At 41.7% G+C, this 12591-nt stretch overlaps 1 protein-coding gene across 1 annotated transcript in view; it reads left to right on the top strand.

Moving 5' to 3' along the window:
- The window catches only part of Spidr (scaffold protein involved in DNA repair), a 219811-nt gene that overhangs the window by 159765 nt on the left and 47455 nt on the right, over window positions 1-12591 (top strand). The gene's annotated exons all lie outside the window — the stretch shown is intronic.

Genomic DNA, 12591 nt, shown 5'->3' with positions numbered 1-12591 from the left:
TTTTTTTTTTTTTTTAATTTGTAATAAAATAATGTATATTAAAAAAAAAAAAGAGATTTTTGTGTTTCCTCTTTAAGGGCTTCTATCTGTTTACCTGTGTTCTCCTGTATTTCTTTAAGGGAGTTATGTATGTCCTTATAGTCCTCCATCATCATCATGAGAAGTGACTTTAGATCCATATCTTGCTTTTCTGGTGTATTGGTGTATCCAGGACTTGCTATGGTAAGAGTTGGGTTCAGATGATGCCAAGTAACCTTGGTTTCTGTTGCTTCTGTTCTTACACTTGCCTCCCTGCCCTCGATATATCTGACTGGAGCCTGTCCTTCCTGTAATCCCTGTTGAGTCAGAACTCCTCAGAGTCCAGCTTTCTCTGGGATCCTGTGATTCTGGGATCCTGTGATCCTAAGATTCTGGGTATGTCAGAGTTCTTGGCAGTCAAGCTTCCTCTGAGACCCTGAGATCCTGGTGTGACAAAGCTCCTGCGATCCTAAGATCCTGGGCACATTAGAGCACCTGGAAGTGCTGGAAGTGGTACCTCCTCTGGGAACCCTGGGACTGTCTGCTGAGTTCAAAATCAAGGTAGACCAGCACTGCCGACTGGAAGGAACTGGAGCCACTGGACGGGCAGGGCTCCTGTGACCCTTCTCCTGCTGGTCCCAGGCACTCCTGGTTGTGTTGGAACAGATGTTATGTTCCACTCACCAGTGATCCTAAGATTCTGGGCGTGCTAGGGGTGCCGGGGGGGGGGGAGGGATGGAGAGTCCTCTGGGGCCTGTGGGACTGTCCACAGAGTTCACAACACCTACCGGAAGGAACCTGAGCCACTGGTTGAGCAGGGTTCATGGCCTAGTCGGACATCAGTGAGAGGAGAGGCCCTTTGTCCTATGAAGGCTACATGTCCCAGTGTGTGGGAATGCCAGGGCCAGAAAGCTGGAGTGGGTAGGTTGGTGGGCAGGAGGAGGGTGGAGGGGATAGGGGGAGGGTGTTTTTTGGAGGAGAAATGGGGAAAGGGGATAACATTTGAAATGTAAATAAAGAAAATATCCAATTTAAAAAAAAAAGAAATGTTGTTACTCTAAAAAAAAAAAAGATAATTCTAAAACATTATGGTCATTTGATGACCAAATATGATATCTATTCTAAATATAGTATGATACTTACACCTTCCAGTGATATGGTAGGTAATGCCCATTGCATGTGTAAAGTTCTTGCACACTCAGTGGACCCCTGTAACTCAGTCACAAAAAAAGTAATTGTGAGATTATAATGTGCCTGAGAAAAATAATGTCAGAGTAGTGAAGGTGAAAGAAAGGTAATGATGAGGAGCTGTAACATTTGCAGAGGAGACAGACTTACTGACAAGATGCCCTGCGAACTCACTGATAAGTGGATATTAGCCCAGAAACCTAGAATATCCAAGATACAATCTCCAAAACACAAGAAAATCAAGAATAAGGAAGACCAACACGTGGATACTTCATTCCTCCCTAAAATAGGGAATAAAATACCCATGAAAGAAGTGGCAGAGACAAAGTTTGGAGCTAAGACAAAAGGATGGACCATCCAGAGACTGCCCCACCCAGGGGTCCATCCCATAATCAGCCACCAAACACAGACACTATTGCATATGCCAGCAAGATCTTGCTGAAAGAACACTGATCTAGCTATCTCTGTGAGGCTATGCCAGTGCCTGACAAATATAGAAGTGGATGGCCACAGTCATCTATAGGCTAGAACACAGAGACCCCAATGGAGGAGCTAGAGAAATTACCCAAGGAGCGGAAGGGGTCTGCAACCCTATAGGTGGAACAACAATATGAACTAATCAGTACCCCCAGAGCTCGTGTCTCTAGCTGCATATATAGCAGAAGATGGCCTAGTCAGCCATTGTTGGGAAGAGATGCCCCTTGGTCTTGCAAACTTTATATGCCCCATACAGGGGAATGCCAGGGCCAAGAAGTGGGAGTGGTTGGGCAGGGGAGCAGGGTGGGGGGAGAGTATAGGGGACATTCAGGATAGCATTTGAAATGTTAATGAAGAAAATATCTAATAAAATAAGTTTAAAGAAAATAGAAAATAGAAAAAAAAAAGATGCCCTGCGAAGCTCTAAAGGCCACGCATGAACAGCAAGGTGACACAAATGGGGTCAGTGCCCACAAACACTGTATGGGCAGTTCTCATTTATACGGAACAGACATAAACATTCTTGGCAATGAAAAGACTTCAGAAGGAACTTCTCTGGAGTAATTTAGGGGAGAAATTTGAAGATGTTTCAGTATTTTCTATAATTTTTTGCAAAAGTGACTGACAGATGTAAATAAAGCCTGTGGCCTCTAGAAAGTTGGCAGGAAGGAAGGTCAGTGGAAGAACTGCTAGGGGAGGAGACTTGGACAATCTGCTCATGGGAAGAACAAAATGATAGAGGGTACTCCATAGTGAAACAGATCTGAAGGTGTCTAGTGTGAGCATGAGTAATACCAGGTGGGAACACCCCAGTGGGAAGGAAGTTGGGAGCATGGTATACAGGCTTGGCGGGCACCTTCCAGATTGAAGTAAGCAGGCTGAAGCAAATTCACACCTGGAACCAACCTTCCTAGAAAGAAGAGAGTTGTCATCTAACAGTGACTACTTAGCTACCTACTGTCTCTGGTACAGGAAACTGCATATGGTTTAATATTGAAAATAATTTATTTAAATTACATTAAAACAATTTAACAGGTTTCAGTAATTTTGTTCCTAGAACTTGTATAATAACTTATAAGGTTTTCATTAATATCGAGTGCAGGGCTTGTATGTATGCATTTTACTAAACTTGTTTTCATTTGGTAGAGTCAGAGAGGATAGAGATATATGTGTACTTCACAAATGAGATGACTTATAAACAATTACATTAGACAAGTCTTGCTGACATACTTTTTTTGTTTGTTTGTTTGTTTTTACAATTTTATTAGGTTCTTAACCTCTACTGCCTTTCCAACCCTTGTTGAACCTTAATTCCTTCCAACCCTAAAACCCTCAACAGTAGGTCCAGGACAAAGATGAGAGGGGAGAAGGTGAATAGATCTATTTCAGTCAACAAAATAGACTACTTCCTATTGCTTAGAGACATTGAATTTCTTGGGACAAGTCCACCCTTCATCATCAGGCTATCTCCATACTTCTTGTTCTCATCTCTTTGCTCATGAACACTTGATTAACCGAAACAACAGCAAGCAGGGCTCTTGTTGGGGCTCCAGAGAGTCCCCAGAATTAAACTGTCTCACCAGTGTTTGGGAGCCATCGTAGATCTAAGGTCATATAATACAGATCAGGATCTTTGTAGAGTCAGAACCTCTCCATCCCACTTTTTCCTTCACAAGTTGACCTCTGTATCCCTATGCCCCCAATTGAAGAGCCTTTTGGTTTCTGAAGCAGCAGAGGCAGAAGTCTGACCTTCAGCAGACAGGACTGTTTATTAACACACACACAGCTAGGGACAACCTCTCTCGGGCTACAAACTGAAGGAAACGATGGCTGTGATCCTTCACCAAGGAGGCGTGAGGGCTTGGAAATGAGGAAACTGTTGTAGTCTACAACTGTCTTCACCTACAATCTGTCTTTGCAGAAATTGTTTGCCTGAGTCAAGACAGAATATCTTCTGGGATAGCTAAAACAGATCATCTCTAATCTCATAGGAGTTGCTTAATGTTGTGGCAGTGGTGGTAGATATAGGATCCTACCCAGTATCAAAACCATACGAACTACACATCTAGCAAAGAAAGGTTATTATTTGTTCCTGTCCAGTGATACTGGAAAGTTCATACCAAGCATGGTGGCACATGCCTGTAATGTCAGTACTTAGGAAACTGTAACAATGAGCTTCAAGTTTGAGGCAAGCCTGGGATACATAGGGAAATCCTATTTTAGTATGGAGGGGCGGGGAGCACTCTTGTCATGTTTTAGCAGGAAAAAAAAAATATGGTTTTTAAATGAATAAGAAACATTTCTGTATAGCAAAAACATGCTGTTAACATCTCTTCATGTTAAAAAGATAAACAGCAGGATTAAGTGTTTACTTTGAGATCCCATGCCTGGTTGTTTTTCGAGAAAAGGGAACGCAGTGTCCTGTGTCTAGTTCCCAGCTGCAGGGAAGCAGCCCTCCTCCTGTCTTCTGGGGAGCTCCTCTCATCTGGGTCAAGCCTCTCCTGGCTCTTCCTGCTCCTGGGCCGCCTTTCTCTGCCTCTTGCTCTTTATGTTTATACTTCGTACTCCAGTTCCTTCTCCCCTGCTCTTGAGTTGATGCTTAGTAAAAGGTTGTGAAGCCGAGAATAAGATGTTGTAGATCCTCAGAGACTGCAGCCTCTGACGGTGACCTAGAATAGAACAGCCAGCCTGTCTTGATTCCCGGAATTCTTGGTGGACTGCTAAGAACTGCCCCGATCTCAGCGTAAACACCCACATGGTCACTTAATCTTCCTTCTTGGCAAATGTGCATGTGCTGACACACACGTCCGCAGTTTCCCTTGCTCCCTCTTTGTGGAGCAGTGAAATTGTACCACTGAATGAAAGAAAGAGAAGTTAGTTTAGAAGGAAGAGGGAGAGGTTGAAATTCTCAGGGGGATTATAGCCTTGAAATACCCCTCTACAAATCTAGCTTTTTTTTCTTTGTCATTCATTTGATAGTTTTTGTTTTTTATTATATGTAATTTTTAACGTGTTCTGCAATGAAGCTGATAAAGACAAGAAATAAAAAGCTTTTCAGGGTCTGGATATAGCTTTGACTGAGTGCTTGATTTCTATACATGAGGCCCTGAGTTCAGTCACCAGTATATGTAAATGTGTGTGTGCATACATATACGCACACACAGGAGGGAAAATCGTTTTCAAAGGCAAATATTAACTATATCATAGACCTTTATATGTCTAGAATGTTAGACCTCTCATGTGTGTTGTTTTGTTTCTGAAAAGGATAATATGGATTCACAAACATCATCTGTTTTCTCTTTGTTGTTTTGTTTGTTTGTTTTTGATTCAGTGTCGCACTGAGTAACTTTGGACTTGCTATATATATCCCACAGTGGCTTCGAGTCATGATCTCTGCCTTGGCCCCGGGATTAGCGGCTGATGCCATTGTGTCCACTACTGTGACTGTCCCGATTGCTGTGGTTGTTCCTAGGCGGGACCCAGTGACTAGCTAGGACAGGGCAAATGTAGGTAATGCATTTCCAAGTTATTTTTTGCTTTACCCTTAGCAAAAACTTACAAATAAAACTACAGTAACTAAGGGGTGAGATTGCTGCTATAAAACCCATCATCACAGGTTGGTTCAGACAAGCTTTATGCTGCTATCATATCCCTCCCTCTTTGCTTTCACATAAAGATTACCCCTCTATGAAGACAAATAAATGAATATCACTAGCAATTCAGATTGTCTAGTTGGATGACAGAAACTAAGATTTTTGATTTTGGAAAAAGTATAAGAACTCAGCTGGTGTTAAGCAAATTAAAGTCACCTGGATTGTGTGGGAGCCAGTGGAGTTGTGTTCATCAGCCACAGAGCACAAAAATTTAAGTCTCTTCCCCAGGCCTTGCAGGCTTTTCTGTTCCACATGATAACAGCTAGAAACATGGGAACCTGTTTGGATAAGGGTGTTTGTTTTATGCCTCAGTACTGTAAGAGTGGAATTTACTTATTAGAATGTTATTCCAAGCACAGAATGGTGAGCTGTCTGATAGAATAAATCCAGTTCTGGGGCTCTTATTCTAAGCATGAACATCTTTCTGCCTCTCTGTGAGACATTTTCCTGTTGGTAATCTAAATTAATCACTCCTAAAGATAGTATCCATCTCTCCTTCACCACAAGTACTCACAAACCGTTCTGAGAGCTCCCTTGATGTGAATCAGTGTGAATATTTACCTTACCAGTGGCAGGGCAGCTAATGGACAAACCTCAGTCTACTTCCCAAAGTGGAAGATTATTATGAACACTACATCACACTAATTCATAGCACAACTCTGAAGTGTCCAGTTTTCTGACACATATCTCTCATAGCTTGCCTGCCTCTGCTATTCCCTACTATCTCCCAACCATCTAAAGATAGTGCTACGCTTGCTTGTTGTCTTCTAGGACACAACCAAACAATGTACCAACTCTCTTCTGGGAATTCAGATGTTGGTATCTGAGCTTCAGCCTACTCTAAAAGCATATATGTGTATATAGACATCCTGGAACTAAAACCATTGAAACTCCTTGTCTTGGAAGGGAATCCACACCCACAGAGTGCCCTGGTCACATCTTTGCTCATGTTCCCTCTGCCACTATATTAGTCTAGGGTTTGTTTGCTTTTCAGACAGATTCTCGATGGCAGTCTTTCTTCCTCAACATCCAGAATGGCAGTCATAAACCACTGTACCTGCATTGAGCAGTTTGAATCACCAGGCTCATAATGGCAAACTGTTTTGTCCTCTTGGCTCTATGGGGAGAGATCTGACACAAGCAGTCAGGCAGACACATACTCCAAGAGTGCCTAGTATGACAAACAGTCTCCCTCTGTCGCCTATGGATCAAGGTGTAGAACTCTCAGTTCTTTCTACAGTACTATGTCTGCCTGGACACTGCCGTGCCTCCCACTATGATGATAGTGGACTAAACCTCTTTTTAAAACCGTAAAATTAAATGTTTTCCTTTATAAGAGTTGCCTTGGTCATGGTGTCTCTTCACAGCAATGAAAACCATAACTAAGAAATGAGCATAGCCGAATATTAGTAGTAGTCATTTTATTGTTTGGGTTTTTTGTTTTGTTTTTATACCAGTAATATTTGGTTATATCCTAGGTGTCTGGGTTATTTCAGCTCTGATTCTTAGCCACTCATAGAGTCTCAGGAATGGGTTTTATTTCATGGAGTGTGCCTTTAGTCAAATCAGATATCGGCTGGTTATCCTGCAAGGACTGTGCCACCATTGCCCTAGTGTGTTTTGCAGCAGGACAGATTGAAGATCAAAGGTTTTGTGGTTGGGTTCGTGTTTACTTTTCACTTTTAATAGCATGCAGAGTACCTTTCTGTGGCACTAGAAACTGGGTGAAGGTTCTGTGTAGGCACCAGCTAAAACTCTTCATGTACAATGAGTAGTGTGGGTTTGTCTTCAACAATGGGGATTTGCTATCAGTTTGTGGATAGAAACTTACTGGCAACAATCTGGGTTGAAAAACAGGGTTTTTTTGTTTGTTTGTTTGTTTGTTTGTTTTTAAGTATAAATCTCATGGTAGATCTATTTCTAACTTTTCTGAGGCACCTCCACACTGATTTCCATAGTGACTACCAGTTGGAACTCCCATAGACAGTGAATAAATGTTCCCTTTTCCCTACATTCATGCTAGTTTCTGTCTTCTTAATATCTTTTTTTTTAATCCTGACAATTCTACCAAGGGTTGAAATATGAAATTACAAAGTGTTTTTCATTTGCATTTCCCTGGTCTTGTATTTTAAACATTTTTAAAAATGTTTCTCAGTCGTGTATTATATCTTTTGAAACATGGTTCTATATATACTTTTATTGTGATTAAAGTACTATAGCCAAAAAGCAGCTTAGGAGTAAAAAGACTTAATTTGGCTTAGAGTTCCAAAGGGATATAAACCATCACAGTGTCAGAGCCATGGCAACAGGTAGGGAAGTAAGATGGCAAAATCAGGAAACTGGTCATGTATTCATCTACGTACAGAAAGTAGAGTGAGACTATACCCTCTCATCATTAGCCACTAAAGACCGCTTCCTCTAACAAGGTTCGGTCTTGGAAAGTTTCCATCAAGTCCACAGACAATGGCCCCAACATGGGAATCAGGCGTTTAAATATATGTATGGAAGACATTATCCCATTCTTATTCAAACCTCCATAGTAGTCCACTGGAACTAAATGATGAGATTTCTGGTGAAGACAATACAACACAGAGCAATTGAGCTAGAGCTGAGCCAGAAGCTTCCTCTGCCGAGTAGCTTTCCCAGCTGTGGGGGATGGGGATAATGAAGAAGAGTCATCAATGATCTTTCCCACTGGTAGACCTCTGATGCTATAGTACCAACCTGTTGGGGATATGTGCCGATACTGGTACAGTAGTATCAACGGTACAATAGTGGAATACAATATACAATAGTGGACCATTCGGAATTATAAAGCATTTTTCCTTTGGATTTGAGGTCCATTCTTGAAGAGGAAACTCATGCCTAATATGCAGTATCTAGTAATTTATAAAGCCTCACTGCCAAGGAGATCAGACTTGGCCTTGTGGAAGCTACTGCTTTACCAAATGAGCATGTTGTGGAACTGTCTGCCAAATACTTGCTTTATACCATGGAACAATGATTTAGAGAAGTTTCTTTTTGCAGTAGGCATCGGATAATACAGAAACTTAAACCTGAGCAAAGTACTGAGAATAAATAAATCCTAATTGTCTTTCCTTAAACAGGCCATCTATGTTATCTGTCTCCCTATGCCTGAAACTTATCCAAAGAGAGGGAGAAGGGATGTAAAAGCTGGAAGACAAGGAAGAATGCTGTGCATAGTCAGTTTCATGTCAACTTGACACAAGTCAGTTAAGAAAAGCTTCTATAAGACTTGCCTGTACATACATTTGAAGGGTATTTTCTTAACTGATTGAGAAAATGAGATGGCCCAGCTTATGGAGGATGATGCCACCCCCCTGGGCAAATGGTCTAGGATCACATAAAAAAGAAGGCTGAGCAAGCCAGTGATCAGTGTTTCTTCTACAACCTCTGCATCAGCTCCTGCATCCAGACTTCTGCCTTGAGTTACCTCATTAATTACAAACCCTAGGATCAAATAAACCCTTTCCTCCCAAAGTTGCTTATGGTCAGTGACTTTATCACAGCAATAGCATCAATCCTAAGACAACTGCAAAATGCTTTCTTCTGGACATAATACACGATTATTCTCAGGGACTTACAGCACAGCTGTAAGTTATGTGCACAAAACTGAGCCTAGCAACAGTCCAGCATGGATGAAGAAGAGGCTCATGAGGACCCACTCTGACTGAGAAGGTTTGGCCAGTTCATGGCTGGTAGGAAAAGAGGAGTCATTTTTTAGGTGGTATCACTCCAATAAATAAGCCTCAACCTGTGCTCATGAAACAGCTTTACTTAAACTCAGTGAATTATTTAAACAAACAAAATAAACAAACATATAGCACATGCTACAATCCAGCACTTGGGATTGAGGTAGGATATGAAAATTTCAAGATGATCCTCAGCCACACAACAAATTCAAGCTAGCTATATGAGATCCTGTTGTCCACAGAAAAACCAGAGATCTTATCTTCTTGGTTTTCCGAGACAGGATTTCTCTGTGTAATCCTGATTGTCTTGGAACTTATTACTCTGTAGACCAGGCTGAACTAGAACTCAGAGATCCATCTGCCTCTGCCTCTCTGCCTCTCTGCCTCTCTGCCTCTCTGCCTCTCTGCCTCCCAAGTGTTGAGGTGACAGGTGTGCATCACCACCACATGACTACAACATATTCATCTTAAAGAGAGTAAGAGGTGATTTATTCTACTAGAGCCATTATGAGTGACCATGAACCAGGAACACAGATGTAGGTTACCCCAAATTCAATGTTCCAATGCAGAAGCAGTTTCATAAAGTTTTTATAGTTTTACAGAACAGAGAAAGTCATAAATTATGGCAAGTTTAAAATATCTTGGTGGGTACACCAGAGAGGTGGTTACAACAAGATGGGTGGAAAGGCCCAAGATGCTTTCTGGTGACATTTGTAGATCTCAGGATAGTGAAAACTAGTGTTCTGGTAAAGTTAATAGCTTCTAAGAGGTGTTTAGTATATCTTATCATGATGTGTTAATTCAGATACGGAGTGCGGCAAGAAATGGCATCACGGAAGGCTAAAAGTAACCCAAAATAGAGCGACCAGCTTCTGGGCCTACAAAAACCCTGTCTCCCCAAAGTCCTGAGAGTCCCAACAGAATCTGCAGACAAACAGAATCAGAAGTGAAAAAAGCAAAACTGGCATTGTGAAATGATTCCATGATTACAAACAAGGAAAATTAGTGAAGATGATAGGTCATAGATGTTCAATACACAGCTTAACTATTTTCATATACCCACAATATCTGACAAACAAATTATCATTTAGTAAAGCAACTAAATCCATAGAAAATCCAACAACTGACCTAATGTAGCATGTGCAAGAATGTTTTAGGAAAAAAAAAAAACATTTTTAAGCTTTGATATCAGTTGTGCTCACTAAAGAAAGAGTTGCACACTGTGCCATTGACTGAACCCAGCCCTATGTTCTGTGGGTAACTTTTCAGTGCTGCCTGCATTAACTTCTGTTACTTCCATGTTAAAATGAGTAAATTCAGGCTCATATAGGTAATTTTTGCAAGGTCCTAAATCTTTGACAGGATGCTGCTTTGCTGGGAAGCCATTTGAGTGCCACTGAGTGTTTCTAGTGGCTCAAAAAAAGTAAGCAGATCATGGAATTTTTTTTTTGCAGAGACCTGGGCCAGCATTGGATTTGTAGAGATAGTGTTTCACCAAGAGGAAGCACTGACAAGTAGGTGGAATTCACCGTGTCCTGTAAGGTAACTGCTGTTGTGGCAACCCTCTTCAGGTGCAAGCCAGCTCGTCCCTAAGCCACAGGTCTTTGTGGAGGACAGTGAGTGAGAGAGTCCATCCAGCCAGCATGAGCTAAGGGAGAACAGGGCAGGGACCTGGAGGCGAGGCATGACCCAGGACCACATAACAAACTAGGGCAAAATAACAAACAAAAGGAGCCTCCAGCTCCTTGGGCTATTTGAGATAAAAGCTATAGTCAAGTAAACTAGGAAAGAGTAATATCAGTTCCCCGCCTCTCCCTTTGTAGTATAACCAAGAAAGAGAACTTTATATTGGGTTCCACAGAGATTTTAATACTAACTTTTTAAAGAGTAAGGTTTAGTAGGCCTATACCATCATCAGAAAAGGGCCACTTTGATGCTGTCTTCCTGTAAGACCGCTGAGGGCCTTCCTAATAAATGCAGCCTGAACGTGGACCTCCTTTCACCCCCACTCCCACTCGCCTTTAAAGGAAACAGAGAGAAACCCTGGATAAAGAGGTAGCTGGGAAGTGAAGAAACATGTAAGTGACTATGGCAGAAAGCGAGTGTCCGTCTAATATAAAAGGATATGGGTTCATTCTTTCTCTCACAGAGGTAATAAAAACAACAGAAGGGGCAGAGAAAGCATGACTAGATTTTAAAGGAAAAACTAGATCTGACTGAGATATCTATATCGATCTCAACAGGCCAGCATGTTTGAGAGTACAGAGAATCAATAGTGTCGTGAATGATTTCCAGGAATTGGTAATCCTGAGATTCACCAGAGAAAAGCCAGGTTTACGGTTTTGAGCCAAATTTGAACCAAGGTTTAATTAAATACTGACAAGAATTCTGTTCAAGTCCACTCTTGGGAATCCCAGCGAGCCACATTTTACAGGGGCTTTTAAAGGGGTAAAACCACAGGGCCACAGTATTCCCCAAGTGGCTTTGTTATTTTCCAAAAGCCACAGTTCCCAGCATTCTAGGAGTTACCTTGTCCTTAGGTGGGTGGGGCAGATAGACTGACTTTGGCTCTCACAGAATCTTCAAGGTGAGCGCTCCTGAATTCATTGAGTATTTAAAAAGGGAACGATAGCCTCATGAACACACATACCATACCAGTACTTCAATCTCTCTCTCTCTCTCTCTCTCTCTCTCTCTCTCTCTCTCTCTCTCTCTCTCTCTCTCTCTCTCTCTCTCTCTCTCTCTCTCTCTCTCTCTCTCTCCACACCTCCGGCCCAGTGAAGTAAAAGGCCTTGCTTCGTAACCTCAACAGCCTTAGTTCAATTCCTAGAACCCACATAAAGGTGCAAGGAGAGAAACAACTCTTCATGTTTCCCCAAGAAACAGCCTCCACATGCACACTGTAATACCTGTATACATGCATGTGTATGCACGCCACACACGCACGCATGCACTCACGCACACGCACGCGCATGCACACGCACACACACAGAGATGAGCCCTCAGATTTTATAGGAGGGTGATTGGCACTGACCCAGCATGGTCACTGAGGCATGCACTGCATCAGCAAGGGCTGCAGAAGAGCTGCTTCAGGACTGGACAGATGGGTGCAGCAGCTTCAGGAAGCATCGGAAACTTCAGACCTTTGATGTAGAATTTGTGAGAATAGCATAGAAAACTAATTCAAAATAAAATAGAAAAGTACAAGATACAGCTCAGTGGCAAGAGATGGTAGATACAAGGCCCTAGGTTTAATTCCTACTACCCCCCAAAAATAAGTAAAATGTAGTAGAAAATACAGTTTTATTATATGGAATACTATCATTTCCCTAACAATAAGTTTTGACATTTACTTTTATCAAATAGATCATACTATTGGGGTTTTTTTCTAGTTATAATTTTCTGTTTGGTTTGTGAATTCAAAAACATATTATAGTTTCCAAAATTAGTTGAGCATTGTGACTTATACCTGGAATCCCAAGTATTGGGAGATAAACAAAGGAGGATCTTGAATTCAAACCAGCATGTACTCTATGGGGATA

This window comes from Mus pahari, chromosome 12, assembly GCF_900095145.1.
Source record: "Mus pahari chromosome 12, PAHARI_EIJ_v1.1, whole genome shotgun sequence".
Taxonomy (NCBI): domain Eukaryota; kingdom Metazoa; phylum Chordata; class Mammalia; order Rodentia; family Muridae; genus Mus; species Mus pahari.
This window is presented reverse-complemented; position numbering and strand designations above follow the sequence as displayed.